Genomic DNA, 18,376 nt, shown 5'->3' on the forward strand with positions numbered 1-18,376 from the left:
TGAATAAATCATTCTTCAATTAAGTGATTCCAAAAGGAGATGAAGGAAGGAGTCTCTCCAATAAACTGAATAATTACACCATTCAAGGGGTACATCTCTCCTGTTGGAAAGCCATTCCCAAAGATTAACAGAATAGCTGATGCCCACTGGCTGGGCAGCATCCCTGTAACCTGTGTCCCAGGATTATGACGTGGTGAGAAGACCCGCTATGTAACAAACTGGAGGAGAAGGAATTCTTCTAATTTCTTTGAGCTTTAAGAGTTATAAATAAATGTGTCTTTTAAGGGTCTTTTTATTTACTTTTATTTTTATAGGTAAATATGCTTCTTGTAAAATAGAATACAACAAAATATAAATGTGCAAAAACTTCCTTCTTAGTACCCACTGTCACCCCCAAACTCCTTTCTCTTTCTCTCTCCTTCTCTCTCTTTTTTTTTGTTTGTTTTTGTTTTTGTTTTTGTTTTTGTTTTTGAGACAGAGTCTCACTCTGTCGCCCAGGTTGGAGTGCAGTGGCACGATCTCAGCTCGCTGCAACTTCCACCTCCCGGGTTCAAGCAATTCTCCTTCCTCAGCCTCCCTAGTAGCTGGGACTACAGGCACCCACCACCATGCCTGGCTAATTTCTGTAATTTTAGTAGAGACAGGGTTTCACCATGTTGGCCAGGATGGTCTCGATATCCTGACCTTGTAAGCCACCCACCTCAGCCTCCCAAAGTGCTGAGATTACAGGTGTGGGCCACCATGCCCAGCCTGTTTATTATGAATATATATAGCTCCACCTTGTTCTTTTGAGTTTCCACATAACATACTACACTGTGAACACATCCTATTTAGTTAACCTTTCCATTATTAACAGACATTTAGGTTTTCTCCAGTTTTCACTTTTACAAACAATACTTCCCTGAACATCTTTGCAGGGACAACTTTGTATACTGCTGTAAGTCTTCCTGTAAGACAAATTCCTAGAAATTGAATTGCAAAACTCTCCTCCCTTGTGAACAAGACACCATTCTGATTAATCCACAGGATCCCATACTGGCCAAATGTCAATTGTCCCAGCCTTAAATGTCAGGCATCCAGTAGTTCTCTCCCCACTCACCCTCCACCTCTTACTTTCTTCCGCATGCTGCCACTAGCTGGTCCTGCATGAGGCAGCTTGTTTCACAGTCTACTAGTTTTATGTGCAGGGGATCTGGCTGAGCAAAAAGAAGCAAGAATTGGTGCCATAAACATAGAACCAGCTTTCAAAACAATGATCCGAGAAATAGGCTACTGAGAAATAATAGACAATGAAATGGGTAGCTTTAGACCATAAAGTAAACTAAATGGCTTCATATAGTCCCCATTAGCTCTGTTTTGATTCTTTGCCTCATTGCTTCAAATGCTGAGTACTGGGTAGAAGGAGGAATTTCTAGATGTTTTGGTAGATTATCTTTTCTAAGTGATAAATTTTTTAAATTGAGCAACTTGTTCCTGGTGTTTTCACCAGGAGAAACAGATGGACTGGTACCAGGTATTCACCATAGACACCATACCTCATTTAATCCTCAAAACACTCCTGGGAAGGAGTAGGTGATGTAACTGAGGCTCAGCGATGATTAGGTGCCTTGCCTGCTGTTGAATGAGTCTCAGGATTCTAAAGCAGGTCACCCCGATGCCAAAGCCCATGTTTCTTTCACTGTTTGATAAAAGTGTCATAGTCTTAGCCTAGACCACTTTCTCCAGGTAAGTCATCAAACAATCTTTTACTAATGCACCTCCTCCCCGGGATAAGGAAGGAACCAAAAGACAGAATGGTATTTTATTTCTGAGTTGGATTCTTGGTCTGTTTTTTGCATTTATTTCTAATAATCAGTTGCCATATTTTTGCATCATTGCTAGGGTATTTTCTTCCTCAGCTTGCTCACATGTGGCTAACTGTCCCAACATTTTATTTGCTCTGATACAATGTTGGTGACTTCTTTATTTTTGTTTTCTAATTAGCTGATTTTAAATTACAATGGAAGAGAATGTTGAAGTTGTTTGCTCTAGATTTAGGGATTAAGTTTTTAATATTCCTAGCACCAGTTTTCTCTAATTACTAGAAAAACAGCATACTGGCCATAGAAAGAGCCCCCTAGAGACGAATTGGCATTTATTTGTTTCTGTTGGAATTCAGATCCCCTCTATAGACAGATAAAAGGATAGAAGATAAGAGGAGTTCAGATTCACAGTCTACAAAGTCATAACATTTATACTGGCAAAATGTAAGTATATACAGAAAGATTTAGACATATTTAAGAAGGATAGCTCCAACAAGGAACTATTAAGGAAGATATTAAGAATTTCTTGGTTATTATACATAAACAGAGACTGACAAGAAAAAGAACAACTACCATATGCTCCCTCCCCTTATAAGTGCCTCTTGGAGAAACTGAGTGGTAATACGATTGATCTGAGACAGAATGGTATTTTTTATGTCCACATGTATTCCCTTTACTGGTTCCGGCATTAAGGTTCTCTCTTTCCAGTGATGCAACAGACAGTTGCTGGTTTTGCAACTCTATGCACTCTACATTTTGTAATATCATCCTAATTTTGCTTTGTAGGAGTTATTCCCTCCTCTACTCTACCTTTTATTTACACTTGAAGTCTATCTGCACCAAGTCGGAATGAAACCTAAGCCAGTGGGTGCATTCTGTTGCTCCTGCCATAGCAATACATTTACAGATAGACACGTGATCTAACCCAGTCCAATCAGAAACGAAGAGGCTCAATTACAGGACTTTTGTGTAACTTTTCATGAGAAAATAGACTTTCTGGCTGGGCGCGGTGGCTCAACCCTGTAATCTCAGCACTTTGGGAGGCTGAGGCAGGCGGATCACCTGAGATCAGGAGTTCGAAACCAGCATGGCTAACATGGTGAAACTCCATCTCTACTAAAAATACAAAAATTAGCTGGGCATAGTGGCGGGCACCTGTAATCCCAGCTACTTGGGAGGCTGAGGTGGGAGAATCGCTTGAACCGGGGAGGTGGAGGTTGCAGTGAGTCAAGATTGCACCACTGTACTCCAGGCAGGGCGACAGAGTGAGACAGACTCCATCTCAAAAAAAAAAAAAAAAAAAAAAAAAGAGAAAAAGAGAAGGAAGGAAGGAAGGAGAAAAAGAAAGACAGAAAGAAAAAGAAAGAAAGAAAGGAAAGAAAGAAAGAAGAGAGAGAGAGAGAAAGAAAGAAAGAAAGAAAGAAAGAAAGAAAGAAAGAAAGAAAGAAAGAAAGAAAGAAAGAAAGAAAGAAAGAAAGAGAAAGAAAGAAAGACAGACAGACAGGAAGGCAAGCAAGAAAGAAAACAAGAAAAAAGGAAAACAGACTTTCTTTCTCAGCAGACTTGAATCTGAGAGGATGCAAGGCCAGAACAGCTGTAGCTATTTTATTGCCACATAGAATCTGAGAATAAAACTAACACATGGGGAAATGCAAAATAAAGCCAAGAGCTGGGAAGAAACCAAGACATGCTGATGATGTGTTTGAAGGTCCTCAGCCTAGTTTCATCCTATCTACCTAGGTATTCAGCCTGGATTTATTATTTATATTATCCACTGCATTTTCTTCTTTAAGCTAATTTGAGCTGGGACTTCTGGTCACGTGCAACTGTAAAAGTCTCAGGTAATACAGAAATGCCCAGAAGTAGGGCATTTTCAAATGACAGGTTCTAAGATGTAGAATTAGCAGAACTGAGGTGATATGGAATACATTAAACCCACCTAAACTACAACACTACTATTTTTGATAGTAAACATGCAGGATGTTAGAATGGATCATCCAACGTTTGGTAAAATTTCAGTAAGAAATAGAAAAGTTTAAGTTGGAACTGGTCCTTGTGAAAGTAGAGACTGAAGAAGATACATCTTTGCCTCAGAAAGCTCACCCTTTTCAGCATGTAATAGAACATGGAGGCAGAATCCAAGTTCAGCTGAGGGCTGGACAATGGACAAAGCTCTATCCTACTTTTAGGAGAGAGAAATGTTCAGGTTGGATTATAGAGTCAGTGATTGACTAGTCATTGGTTATTTGGTATTGGAGTTCAGTAAACAGAAATAGGTTGAAATTTATTTTGTTTTAAGAAATGTATATTTCTAGAGAAACTCATGCTTGGCAAACTATAAGAACCCATGATTACTTGTCCATTAAGGCAATCCATAGACTCCTAAACCAAGGAAATATGAAGCAGACTTGTAATTGTTACAGCCCCCATGATAGCTTTTTCCCCAAAGCCCTTTTTAGACATGGCCACATTTGTCAATGAACAAAGTATACCCTCCTGTAAATACACCATAAGTAAACTAGATTGGCTAACCACAGAGCTCACATTTCTGGCAAGAAAAGGGAATCTTATTATTCCTCTTCATTAAGATTATGTGCTATAAAATGGTGGCCACTTATAATGTTTCCTATGTTCCCTTTTTCCAAATGAGTTTAAATTATTTTTATTGTAGTTACTCTTTCCTTTTCTATCATTCTATATGGGGATAATTAAACATTATTCAGCAGTAATTCATCTAACCATGTACAGCAACAAAAGCAACATTCAGATCCAACTGAGAGAACTGAACACCACTGAGGAATCTGTATGTCAAGGTTAAATTGAGTTACTTGATAATACTTTGGGTGGTCTTCTTTAAGGGGAAGGGGAGAGCTGGATGACAGGCACTAAAATCATCCCCACGCATAGCAGAGAATCATATCCAATGTCACACTGTGAAATGGAGCTTAGGCAGAACTTGCCCACAGGGAAAGGGGGCATCGTTAACTGTGTGTATGTGGTGGCTGGAGACAGAGAATGCCATGTGGACAGAAGATGACAAGCTCCCTGCCAGCTGAATGACTGGATCTGTTGTCTCTACTACTGTTGCAGGACAGGAACCCTAAATTTCCAACTGTACACCTAGTTCTAGATTGCAGGTCCTGAGATTAGTGGAAGATAACTTCAAAAATGCCAAACAAGATAGAATTAACATAGGGAAGAAAACAAGAAAACTCAAGATAAAGATGTAAACAAAAATTTCAGAGCAAGTAATGAGAATGAACAGAAGGAGCCAGCCAACAAACTTAATTATGGAGAAATTAATTCATGGCTCTCAAAATACAATCGTAGGCCGGGGCAGTGGCTCACGCCTGTAATCCCAGCACTTTGAGAGGCCAAGGTGTGTGGATCATGAGGTCAAGATTCAAGACCAGCCTGGCAAACATGGTGAAATCCCATCTCTACTAAGAAAACAAAAATTAGCTGGGTGTGGTGTGTGCCTGTAATCCCAGCTACTCGGGAGGCTGAGGCAGGAGAATTACTTCAACCCAGGAGGTGGAGGTTGCAGTAAGCCAAGATCACACCATGGCACTCCAGCCTGGATGACACAGCAAGGCTCTGTCTCAAAAAAAAAAAAAAATACAATCGTAAACTGCACTCAAAAAATCACTTTAAGTATGTACATTTAAGAACTTCAAGAAAATAAGTGAAGCAATAACATGCTTTACAATCAACAAAAAAAGTAGGGAAAAGGCAGATTAGATTAAGAACAAATGGACATGAAAAATAACCAATTGCAAATTCTGTAAATGAAAAATATAGTCATGGAAATACAAACATTTAATGAGTTGGATATACAGGTGGTCCTCACTTTGCACAGTGTTGTGCTAGCCAAACCTCATGCAACCATGTCTTCACTTTGCATGATTCTGTGATAACTGAGGACAGGATTCTGATATGCATAGGTTTCAGTTAACACAGCATCATGCAAACCAAGGATGGCCTATACTCTGGCCTGGGCAAAATCAAAAAATGAATTAGTGAATACAGGAAACTAGCACAAAAGTTTGCTGATAAATACAGACCAATAAAGACATTAAAATACGAATGAGAAATGAAGAGAAATAGAGATTAGATTAAAGATTTTACTAAATGTATAATATATGAGGCTCTCCAAAAGAATAGAACAATGTTGAAAGACTGGTGAAGGATTAAGAATTGAAGAAAAATGTCAGATTTTTTAAGTGCCTATTAAATGATAGTAAGGATAAATGAAATAAAACCTAGTTTGACAAAGCAAAGGTAGCACAGTTGTGGAACAAAAGGATAAAAAATATCATAAAAGCTAACAGAAAGAAAAGACAGAAAGTCTTAGAAGGTAAAAATTATACTTATAGAAGACTCCCCTTTCCCAGCAATACATGCCAAAAGACAATGAAGTAAGGTCTTCAAAGGGCTAAAAAGAAATTACTAATAAAATGTATTTTTATACCCGACTAAAAATCATTCAAGAGCACTTACATAATAAAGACATTTAAAACCTACAAAACTCCACTGATGCTTGATAAAAGAACTATTCAAAGACATACTTTAGCAAGGAAAAGAAAGTGAGCTCTTGGAGAGGAACGCATAAACAACAAATAAAGCCTATGAGAGAGATGTCAGTGAAACCATGCAGAGAACTTGATGTCTGATTTCGAAAGTTCATAGATGTCTGACTCACATATGAGAAAGCTAAAGTAGCCTGGGATAGCAGTGTAGAGTCTACGTCTGGGAAGCAATGGACTCACCTCCAACCATAGGACAGGGGTGCATGAATCCGAGGGATTAAACAGGGATCTGGAATAGCTACATCAAGGAAGCAAAAATCAAACAGAATTAGTAGGGGAGTCCCCAAAGAGCCTGTAAAAGTGTTCATGAGAGAAATATTTGTCTTTAAATACCTGCCAGGTCCAGAGAGCCCAGAACAATCTTTTAATAGTTCTGGTCAAGAATTTTCTAATCCCCATTTCCTTTCTCCCTCCTCTTGCTTTAACACAGATGGGGAAGGCAAGAGCAATGGATGGATAAAGGAAGAAGAAAAAGAGAGAAGGAACTCATGATGTGTTTCCTTCCCAGATGGCATGTTCTTGTCTGCACCAGACCCTAACTGGGAGAAGAGCAAAAACACAAATATCACATTAAGATGGAAGTTTCACCTTAAAGTAATCATAACATTTTTGTTTGTTTGTTTGAGACAGGGTATTACTCTGTCACCCAGGCTGGAGTGAAGTAGTGCAGTCACTGCCAATCACTGCAGTCTCAACCTCCCAGGCTCAAGCAATCCTCCCACCTCAGCCTCCAGAGTAGCTGGGACTACAGATGCTCCATCACACCTGGCTAATCTTATTATTTTTTTATTATTATTATTACTTCTTTTTTTAGAAACTGGGTTTCACCATGTAGCCCAGGCTGGTCTCGAACTCCTGGGCTCAAGGGATCTGCCAGCCTTGGCCTCCCAAAGCGCTGGTATCACAGGCATGAGCCACAGCGATTGACCCATAACATTTTATTATCTGTAACCATTGACTACCCAAGTTTTCAACCAGGAATAGGGAAAGGATCACCCTCACTGAGAAAGTTCAGCGAGAGACAAAAATGAAGTTGCTTTTGGCTTTTACCATAACACCCTGGCTCAACAGTAATTTTGAATACTGCTAGTAGTTGCAGCCACAGATCTAAAATAGGCCCGAAGGGCCTGCCGTCACTCCTTCATGTGACAAAGAAAACTGCTCAACCTACACAAGCAGAATATCTCTTTTCCCCTTCATGTCCCAGTTCCCCAAAAAAGGGAGAAAATCTTTCCCTCCCATATCCAATGCCCCTTTTCTACTCCAGCATGATCAATGGTGAGAAAAGAAAACATTTCTTTAAGAGGAAAATTCACTTCCTTCTCCCCACAGGGGCATAATCTGACCCATGACTCAGACAAGAAAATGATGAGTCCAGAGTGAGTGACAATCCAGAGTGAGTTTCCCAAAGCTATTTAGTCTTAACTAACACTTCATGCAGAACATTCTTAGTTCAATGCAGGTTGAACTTGAAAGTACAGCCAAAGCTTTGTCATGGTCTCTCCTGCCATGTGAAGTGGAAACAAACAGACTATAGTCCCTCCTTCCGTGGCCTCATTTCAGATTTTAACCTGGGTTTTAATCTCCTGTCAATTTAGACATGAAGATACTAACATCCTCTAAGAACAAATAATTGTCAGACATGGAATATTCAAATTCAAGAATAAGAAATAAAAAATAGGTCTACAGGGCATGGTTTTAAAGATGGACCCAAATTATATTCCTAAATACCTATTTGGGATAAGAAAAACCAGTGTTTTTCCTACTTTCACTCTCATTCTCATATCACTTCTGACACCAGATGTATGGGGACGGTTTCCCCCATATAGTAAGCAATTCTCCAAAGAACACCAGCTGGGTGTCCTACAATTTAAGTCAATTCTGACACTACCTACCTGGAGACAGCATCAGATCCCACAGGTTAAGGGCTCAGTCCCACAAGTCTACCCCACTTCAAATGCCAATTGCAAACTCCAGGTTGTGACCTGTGCTTCTAACCAACTGTCTGTAAATCAGAGTTCCCATGATCTCCTCCTCAGGTTTGATTATTTTTCTGGATGACTCACAGAACTCAAGGAAACACTTAATACTTACCAGTTATCATAAAGGATATTACAAGGGATACAGAGAACAGCCAGATGGAAGAGGTGCGCAGAGCAAGGCATATGGGAAGCGGTGCAGACAGAGTCCACGTCCTCAACAGGCATGCTGCGCTCCATGTATTCAACAATCTAAAACCAGTTCTTTGGCATTTTTACAGAAGCCTCATTATGTAGGCATGATTGATTATAATCCCTGGCCATTGGTAATCAATTCAACCTTCCGCCCCTTGCCCCGTCCCCTTCCTGGAGGTTGGTGGGGTAGTCCCAATCATCTAATCATACCGTGGTCTTTCTAGTGACCAGCCCACATCCTGAAGCTATGTAGGGACTGCTAGCCACAGTCATCTCATTAGCATACAAAAGACACTCTTGTTATTACGGATGTTCCAGGGGTTTTAGGAGTTGTGTGCCAGGAACCAAGAACAGAGACCAAATACATCTTTCTTATTATAACACAGTATCACAATACCATTTGATATCTTAATCCAGAGTATCGCCATTCAGGTCATTGTGTAAATAAAGGAATCTATTCAAAAGTTTTTTCAAAACATCTGCCCCAAAGTAAGTTAAAATTTTCACTTCCAGGCCAGGCGTGGTCACTCACGCCTGTAATCCCAGCACTTTGGGAGGCTGAGGCGGATGGATCACTTGAGGTCAGGAGTTTGAGACCAGCATGGCCAACAGAGTGAAACCCCATCTCTACTAAAAATACAAAAATTAACCAGGAATGGTGGTGCACGCCTGTAATCCCAGCTACTCAGGAGGCTGAGGCAGGAGAATCACTTGAACCCGGAGGCAGAGCTTGCAGTGAGCTGAGACTGTGCCACTGCACTCCAGCCTGGGCCACAGAGCAAGACTCCATCTCAAAAACAAAACAAACAAACAAAAAAAAACAAAAATTCATTTCCAAAAACAGATATTAGTAGCATTTTTAAAGTGACATTTCACTATCTAAAGAACTAAAACCATTAGTCTCACCAAGTGTCCCATTATATCCATCTTTTCAGCATCTGGAGCATTGACAAGCATGTCTATAGTGGAAACCTTGTCCTTTTGTCACATATACAGAGGACACCTGATTCACTGATTAGTGTTATGTGACAGGGTGACAATGAATGTAAATAGACTAAACCATCACATTGTCCTTTCCAAGTCCATTTTATCTTTTAAGGTTTGGCCCAGTGTTTGTTGTTGTTGTTGTTTGTTTGTTTTTAATATACTATGACTTGATTTCAGGAGAAGAAACTTTGAATACATCTCCCAAAATTATTTGATTCTTGTAGGCAGCTAGTTCTGCTCTGCCCCTGGAGTATCAGCTACTGTAGATGGTGCAGGACTATCACAAAATAGGCGGCTCAGGGTGTTCTCATATTATCAAATGGTCCTTGATGCTGTCAAGTTGGGTGGGTATTGTGCCACTGCTTTTCCCTCATCTGAGCGTAGTGCCATTTATAAAAACACTCCGAAATCTCTAATCCCCACAATCACCACTCCTAACTTCTGCCTCCTCGAGCTCAACAGAGGTTTGTGCTCCTACAACTTCTCTTACAAGCGCCATAGCATGGGTCTTTCTTCCTTCCACTCTGTGAACTCGACAGTAGAGCACAGCCTTCATCCCTCAAATTTATTCTTGTTTGTTTGTTTTTTGGAGATAGAGTCTCACTCTGTCACCCATGCTGGAGTGCAGTGGCACCATCACAGTTCACTGCAGCTCACTGGGAGGATCACTTGACCTCCTAGGCTCAAGTGATTCTCCCACCTCAGCTTCCCGAGCGCATGCCACAACACCCAGCTAATTTTTGTATATTTTGTAAAGACATCACAGTTTAGCCATGTTGCCTAGCTGGTCTCAAACTCCTGGCCTCAAATGATTCCCCCACCTTGGCCTTCCGAAGGGTTGGGATTACAGGCATGAGCCACCATGCCCAGCTGCAAATTATTTTCATCTTCTCCTCAGTTATTTCCATCCGTGTTGTGGGGCCAGGGATCGCCTAACTCCAGACAGGCTGTCACTCTTTTCTCCTTTGATTTCGTGGGTAACATCACTTTTTACGCTTGAGGCTGGCTTTGAAATGTTAATATCCTGTTAAGGCTCCAGTCACATTTGTATGAAAAGGGATTTTTAGGGACTGGAAATCTATTGCTTATATCATCATTTTCACAAGAATGTGTATTTCAAGTTTAAATATAAGTGAAAGGAGCTAGCTAGGGCTACCAGACATTTTTGCCAAGTCAGCAGACCTGTTAGAAAACCCTAAAGAAGAAACAGAAAGTAAGAAAGAAAAAAACAGAGCTCATAGAGAACCTTCAGGGATCCAGTAACAGACCAGGTTTCTCCAGTGGCTTTTATGTGAACCCCTATCTCCTGCACACACTGCTGCGCCTCTCCTTAGATTAAAGTCCCTTCTTTCTCCATTCCTCTATTGCTTCCTGCCAGGACCTTTGATCCTTTCCAGCTTCCACTGTGAGCTGGATCAATTACAGTGTGTCTCCAGTCATCGCTTAGCTTATTTCACTTGACAACTGGACGTTTTCTGCTTGCTCCTCCAGATTTAATCTCCATCCTCCTCCACCCTAATCTGTACTCTGTGAGTCTTTTTTTTAAATTGACACAAATAATTGTATATGTTTATTGTGTAAAAATGATGTGTTTTGAAATACATGGACATTGTGGGATGGCTAAATTGACTCATTAACCTGTGTGTTACCTCACATACTTACCATTTTTTTGTGGTGAGAACACTTAAAATCTATTCTCTTAGCAATACTCGAGAATACATTAACTATAGTCTCCATATCGTACAATAGATTTATTGAACTTTTCTTCCTGATGGACTGAAATTTTGTGTCCTTTGACCAATATCTCCCCAACACTCTTCACCTGCAGCCCCTAACAATCACCATTCTACTGGCTGCTTCTGTGAGTTCAACAGTTTTAGATTCTACATATAAGTGAGAATCCGTGCCTGGCTTATTTCACTTAACATAATGTCCTCCAGGTTCATCCATGCTGTCACAAATAACATGTGACACTTTGTAAGTTAGTTCATGAGATATCCGTATGGTCCATCTAAATATTAATGGAAGGCAAGTGCTCCCCTACTGTTGAACTTCACTTCTGAAGGCAGCTATCAGAAAAATAAAGGAGGAAAATATTATAATGTATCTAACTATGACTTGTGTTATTGAGAAATTAATGTGCATATTGAAGCTCTCAATCTCAACATTGCCAAACGTCATTCAAACACAGGATGTGTTTATGATGGAGCATCTTAAAGCATCCTGGGAAAATTACAGTGATGACTCCCAACTTTCCATTAGCTAAGAATGTAAAGAGTTGCAAATATGTGTCCAATCATAAAGATACTTGAAACGAACGTGTTGAGCTCTAAACAAGAAAAGTAATTTTGGACAAAAAAAATTATTAAATGCTGAGAGAAGTTCATCTATTTTAAGAACTGAAGTTAGGAAAAACAAGCCCCTCTGCTGTTTGCTGGCTGGATTGGGCTAAGGGCGGACCTGGTTTTTGTAACTCTCCCCACCCTTCTTGGGATGTGTTCAGCCCAGTGGGCAGCCTTGTTCTGGAATATCCAGTTAAGCTGGATTGCTGGGGGGTGGAGCTACAGTTGCACTTTTTCAACTTAAGAACAGGATGCATCAACACAATCCCTGATTTTCCTTAATTTTTCCAGGGCCTTGATCTTCTTTCAGGATCCACAGAAAACTACCACTGGCACATGGGGGAGTTGATGGTGATAAATTCCAAGGGTAAGTGGGAAGAAAAAGTATCAAGATCCACTGGAGAAGTCAGTTATTGTTAGGTCAGGCAACATCAACACAATAGACATTTGTTCCATTGAGAAAAAAGACCTCTGTTGAACTGATGGAGCTGTCAGCATAAGTCATGCTCTTTGGGCATGTCGTAAAAGGACCTGACCTTCAGAGAGTAGGTTGGAGTATCAGGATCCTCATTCCTACCATCAGTGGAATGTCATGGCAGAATTTCGTTCCCCGTGTGGTTTCCCCAAATGTACACTGATTATTAACTTTTAAATTCGTAGCTTAGGAACTATAGGAGGATCTAGCTCTGAATTGAAAATAATGAAATTCTGCTGGCTAGCCAACCTTCAGCTGTTCCACATTCAACAGGTTTCTATTGGGTATCTACACAGGAAAACACCAGAGGCTCAACAGTTAATAAGACAGTCATGATTCCTGTGCTATGGATCTTGTGATCTAGTTGCTCTCCTGTTAGGAATATCACCAGATCAAGAATCAATCAACTATTCTCAATTGACTGAGCTGGAAGGAACTGCCCAATCCCCTTCATTTATCAATTTAAAAATAACTCTGAAAAGATTATATCTGTGTATATAGCGTTCAAAACTAATTAAAAGAGAGGACTAGAACCCAGGTCTACTGACTCCCAGACCTTCCCTGTTTGTTGATACTCTACCCTCCTTTCTACCCACTCCCAAAAAAAGCCTAATTTCCCATGTAGAGTCCTTACACTGGTAAATGTCTGCTGACACATGCAGGAGTCAATGATTATTGACTCTGGCAAAAAGCAATATGTTTTTTAGTATATTTACCAACTACTAAAACACAGTGGTGACATAAATTTGTTTTTCATGAAACTTTCTCTATTTCTAAAACCAAAGTCCAACAGAAAGCTGGACTCATGGAAAGTATTTAACATAAAATTGTATTTGATGGACAGACTTAAAGGGCAAATATTAAATAACAGCTTTAATCTCTATTCTTTTATATATGTCAAGAAAGCCTCATCAAATTTTACCTTTCATATGCATGAAATATTCCTTTAAATTGACTTATCAGATTACTAAAAGAACTTTTGTACTAGAGATTTTTTAAAATGTGCTAGGCTAAGACAACATTGTGAAATATATTTAGGAGTAGGAAGACAGGCTGAACTTCCCTGTTTTTTTCCTTCTTCTCCCTTCAGGGATCCAATGAACTCAATGCCCTTTAGTCAATGTACCAGTTAGAGCAGTTGAATTCATGAGAAAATCGTGAAGTAGTCAATATTCTAGTTGTCTCAAAAGGATTCCTTTTTTAAAAAAAAGAAGACCCAAGGAAAACACTATCAATAGAAAACACTGAATGCTCATAAGGAATTTAGGCAACACCAGGAAAGTGTGTTTGGGGTGAGGGGAAGGGTGAAGGGGGAGAAGTAGAGAGATGGGAGGGTTGGAGGGAAAGAGAAGTGGAAAGATGGGAGGATGGAGGGAGAGAGAAGTAGAGAGATGGGAGGGGTGGAGGGAGAGAGAAGTGGAGAGATGAGAGGGTGGAGGGAGAGAGAAATGGAGAGATGAAAGGGTAGAGGGAGACAGAAGTGGAGAGATGGAAGGGGTGGAGGGAGAGAGAAGTGGAGAGATGGAAGAGTGGAGGGAGAGAGAAGTAAGGAGATGGGAGGGTGGAAGGAGAGAGAAGTGGAAAGCTGGGAGGGTAGAGGGAGAGAGAACTGGAGAGATGAAAGGGTGGAGGGAGAGAGAAGTGGAGAGATGAAAGGGTGGAGGGAGAAAGAAGTGGAGATGGGAGGGTGGAGGGAGACAGAAGTGGAGAGATGAAAGGGTGGAGGGAGAAAGAAATGGAGAGATGGGAGGGTGGAGGGAGAGAGAAGTAAGGAGATAGGGGTGAAGGAAAAGAGAAGTGGGGAAATAGGAAGGTGGAGGGAGAGAGAAGTGAGGAGATGGGAGAGAAGGGAAAAGGAAGTTACTTTCACGTTTTCTCTCAATCCAGTGGAGAAGATGTTGATATCAGTCCTATGTCATGGATGAGGAAACTGAAGTTGACGTTTGTCACTTGCTGAAGGTCACGTGACCAGAAATGCAAAGCCCGATCTGACTCATATTCTCCTAATTATAAATGTTACGTGCTTTCTATTACCCAGGCATGGCTACTCTTTCAGTTGTGTCAGAAATGGCATATCCAATATTGTGTTTGATTCTCACAGCAACCCCAGAAAATGAATGTTACTCTAAATTTCAAAATTATGAAATTGCCTCGAAGAGGTTAGGTCATTTTGCATAAGGCCCCACAGTAAAAAGAGAGAGCATTTAGCAAATAAGTGTGGGCAAAGCTCTGCCCTTTTTGTTGTTTCAGTGTTTCCCAAACAATCCTGGGGATTTGAGGTGAAAAAAAATGCCACAGTATTCTTATCCCTTTGAAAAAGGTGATCTTTACATAAAGTTTGATGTGAAATGTCTTGAAAACAACTGGATCAACCCAGACAAACGTTCCCAACTAGAAGGTCCACTGCCATCTAGATCAGAAGTTTCTAACATAATTGAAGAAACAGTGGCGGTAGAGCTTCAGGAATATGGTAACACTTGAGGCTAAGCAGTTGGTCAGAGGCGTGAAGCCTAAATCATAGCTCTGATGAAGAAAGCAGCACTCGTGTTCCCGGAGGGGTGTGCCTGCCCATCCGCAAACACTGCAAATGAATTGCACAGGAGGACTTTGCTTCCATACTTGCGTAATTTGTTCTCAGTGATCCCACTGGTGTGTCCCATCAATCCAGATGAACTGATGGACATCCATTGGTCTCTGCGTAACTTTTAAAATTGGTATAGTATCTACAGCATGTATAATTGAAACTAACCACAAAGCTTCACATCTTCGTTTCAACTGTTCCATAGCAGAATAAAGCACTTGAAAGGAAATAAGACCCTTTTCACATGTAGATTATAAGTTTCAATCCTGGTATCTGTGCTTGATTTTTATCAGTTTTGTGCAGATTTTATGTCTCGTATTTTAAATTCAAATCCCATATTGTAAAGTTTGTACAATTTATCCTGAAGCTTTGTGTTTGGCTGCACCTGAATAAGCTGCTACAAATAGAAGAAAGAATCTCATAGCCTGTATCTATCATTTAGATGTATGGAAACAAATAGGTTTTGCACACAATGAGTTTGGAGCTGAGTAGGAACAATGGAAAAAATGACATTAGCTGTGGTTGTAAAGTTTTTTGTTTGTTTGTTTTTTACTGTCTTGTGAAAGGTTTCTGAAACTCAGTAACAAAAAGCAGTTAGTGTTTTTAAAAAGTTCTGTTCTTAGAAGCCTGAACATTCTCTTCAAGAACTTATACATTTTATATTTTTATTTTAAAGATAATACTTCAAAATTAATGGAAGCTTATTTTGAATAGCCAAGTAATGTAACCAAGTTTCAGTGTGGGCTTTTTACTCATGTTTATTTATACTAGTGGTAACAGTGTTTCATTTTTAATGTGCTGACAAACATGTTTGATTGCTATTAGGTCGGCACATCCTCATGTCAAAATGACAGCAATGCTCTCACATTTGTACCTAATACCTATTAGGTTTCTTTGTACATTGCACCTAGATACCAGTTCGCCAGCTATCTAGCACTTATGGAAAAGAAAAGTGCTAGACAATCACATGGCATAAAGTCGTAAGGGGAGCTGAATTCAAGCTATTACCCTGGTTAACCATTGCACTAAAAATTAGATAACATGATTGCTCAATATACGAAGTCTCAGCAGTCACAAAAATTCACAAAAATAATTGAAAGTAATGTTTTAAAAAATGACTAAAAAGATTGGGCACAGAGGTTCATGCCTGTAATCCCAACATTCTGGAAGGCCAAGGCAGGAGAATCACTTGAGCCCAGGAGTTTGAGACCAACCTAGGCAATATAGGGAGACCCCCGTCTCTACCAAAAAAACAAAAAAAATAAAAAGTCAGGAAAGTGTAGTGGCTCCTGCCTTTAGTCTTAGCTCCTCAGGAAGCTAAGGCAGGAGGATCACTGGAGCCCAGGAGATTGAGGCTGCAGTGAGCCATGGTCGTGCCACTGTACTCCAGCCTGGGCAACAGAGTGAGACTCTCTCAAAAACAAAAAATTATAAAATTATAACTTCATTAAGTCTTATTGGCTTCATTCTCATGTAATTATTAAATTTTATAAATCAATGGGCAGTGACCAAAAATAGCTATTATTGTGTATTAGAGTATCTTGTCTGTCACACTAGACTTTGGTATTTTTGCCCAAGTATCCTTTTTACCTACAGGTAGAAATACCCTAATGTTTATTTGAGTATCCACCCCTCCTTTATGTAGCCCATGTGGCTAGCAGATACTGTATTGGACAGCATATTAGAACATTCCCATCATTGCAGAAAGTTCTGTTGGATACCAATGATCAAGACCTCAATTGAGATTATATAATATTTATTAACATATTTTATAAACTTCAAAGCACTTCTTTAAAAAACCCTCATTATTTATTTATTTACTTACTTATTTATTTTTGAGACAGAGTCTTGCCCTGTCATCCAGACTGAAGTGCAGTGGTAGGATCTGGGCTCACTGCAACCTCTGCCTCCTGGGTTCAAGCAATTCTCCCACCTCAGCCTCCTGAATGACTGGGATTACAGGTACCACCACACCCAGCTAATTTTTTGTATTTTTAATAGAGATGGGATTTTGCCATGTTGGCCAGGTTGGTCTTGAACACCCGACCTCAGGTGATCCGCCTGCCTTGGCCTCCCAAAGTGCTGGGATTACAGGCATGAGCCACCATGCCTGGTCTCCCTCATTATTATGATTATTAATCATTTTAAGTCACAGGAAGGGAGTAATTTTCTACAAATAAATGGAGTCCTGTACAGAGCATGGCTATTTCCAATATAAGCTTTTAACACTTTTAATAAAATGATCATTACTCAATTACTATTTAATCTCTGTCCTTCTTGAAGACTTGTTTAAAATAAAATAGCTTTCTCCTAGAACATTTTACAATTCTTCAGCTCTAGTTACTTTGTGCCTTTCCTGATTGCCCAACTTAAATATTGAAAACTATAAAGATACTTAATTAGGGAGCTTTGATTCCAGGAGTTAAATCAGCTTGACTTTGAACTGCCAAATAGATTAGGAATGGTATAGATTTTAACTCTTAAAGTCATAGTTTTCTATCATAGAGCTTTTGACTTTAGAACTATAACAACTCAAATTCCCTGGTTACCTAAACTCATTCTCCAAACTCTATCCATACACAAGAACTGAATTCATTTGGATAGCAAGGAAAAATTGTATAAAGAATAAAGCACGCCTCGAAAGTTTTGTCCTTAGAAGTCTCTCCCGTAGGGCCAAGAAACAATATTGGCCAATGACATTCATTCCATAGGAAAACAGGTATCAGTGCTTTTTTATAAGTCCTTTCTGTGTCTTTCAAACACATATTGAAGGTAGAGAATCAAGTGGTTCTGATGTGTGCAAAGAAGTCATTTATACCAATGGCAATTTAAAATAGCGTATTTAGAAATGCAATTAAAAATAAAGGCCAGGTGTGGTGGCTCATGCCTGTAATACCAACACTTTGGGAGGCCAAGATGGGCAGATCACCTGAGGCCAGGAGTTCGAGACCAGCCTGGCCAACATGGTGAAATCCTGTCTCTACTAAAAATACAAAAATAAGCCCGGCATGGTGGCACACGTCTGTAATCCCAGGCTACTTGGGAGGCTGAGGCATGAGAATCACTTGAAGGCAGAGGTTGCGGTGGGCTGAGACCACACCATTGCACTCCAGCCTAGGCAACAGAGCAAGACTCTGTTTCAAAAATAAATAAATAAATAAAGTTTAAAAAATAAAGACTATGGGCCGGGCACAGTGGCTTAGACCCTACTGCTTCGGCCTCCCAGGTAGCTAGAACTACCATCCCTGGCTGATGTTGATATTTTGACCACCTCCCATGAATCATGAATGTTCTTTTTTTTTTTTTTTTTTTTTTTTTTTTTTTGAGACAGGATCTCTCTCTGACACCCTGGCTGGAGTTCAGTAGCATGATCTCAGCTCACTGCAACCTCTACCTCCCAGGTTCATGCAATCCTCCTGCCTCAGC

General features: G+C 40.0%; 1 long non-coding RNA gene across 1 annotated transcript; it reads left to right on the top strand.

The window, feature by feature from the left end:
- Positions 1 to 10,996: 10,996 nt before the first annotated feature.
- LOC105471545 (uncharacterized) lies at positions 10,997 to 17,140 on the top strand. The gene is made up of 3 exons (XR_981200.3): positions 10,997 to 11,081; positions 12,186 to 12,261; positions 14,257 to 17,140. It is a non-coding gene; the product is annotated as an uncharacterized lncRNA (long non-coding RNA).
- Positions 17,141 to 18,376: the final 1,236 nt, after the last annotated feature.

Source organism: Macaca nemestrina, chromosome 12 (assembly GCF_043159975.1).
Source record: "Macaca nemestrina isolate mMacNem1 chromosome 12, mMacNem.hap1, whole genome shotgun sequence".
Lineage (NCBI taxonomy): Eukaryota > Metazoa > Chordata > Mammalia > Primates > Cercopithecidae > Macaca > Macaca nemestrina.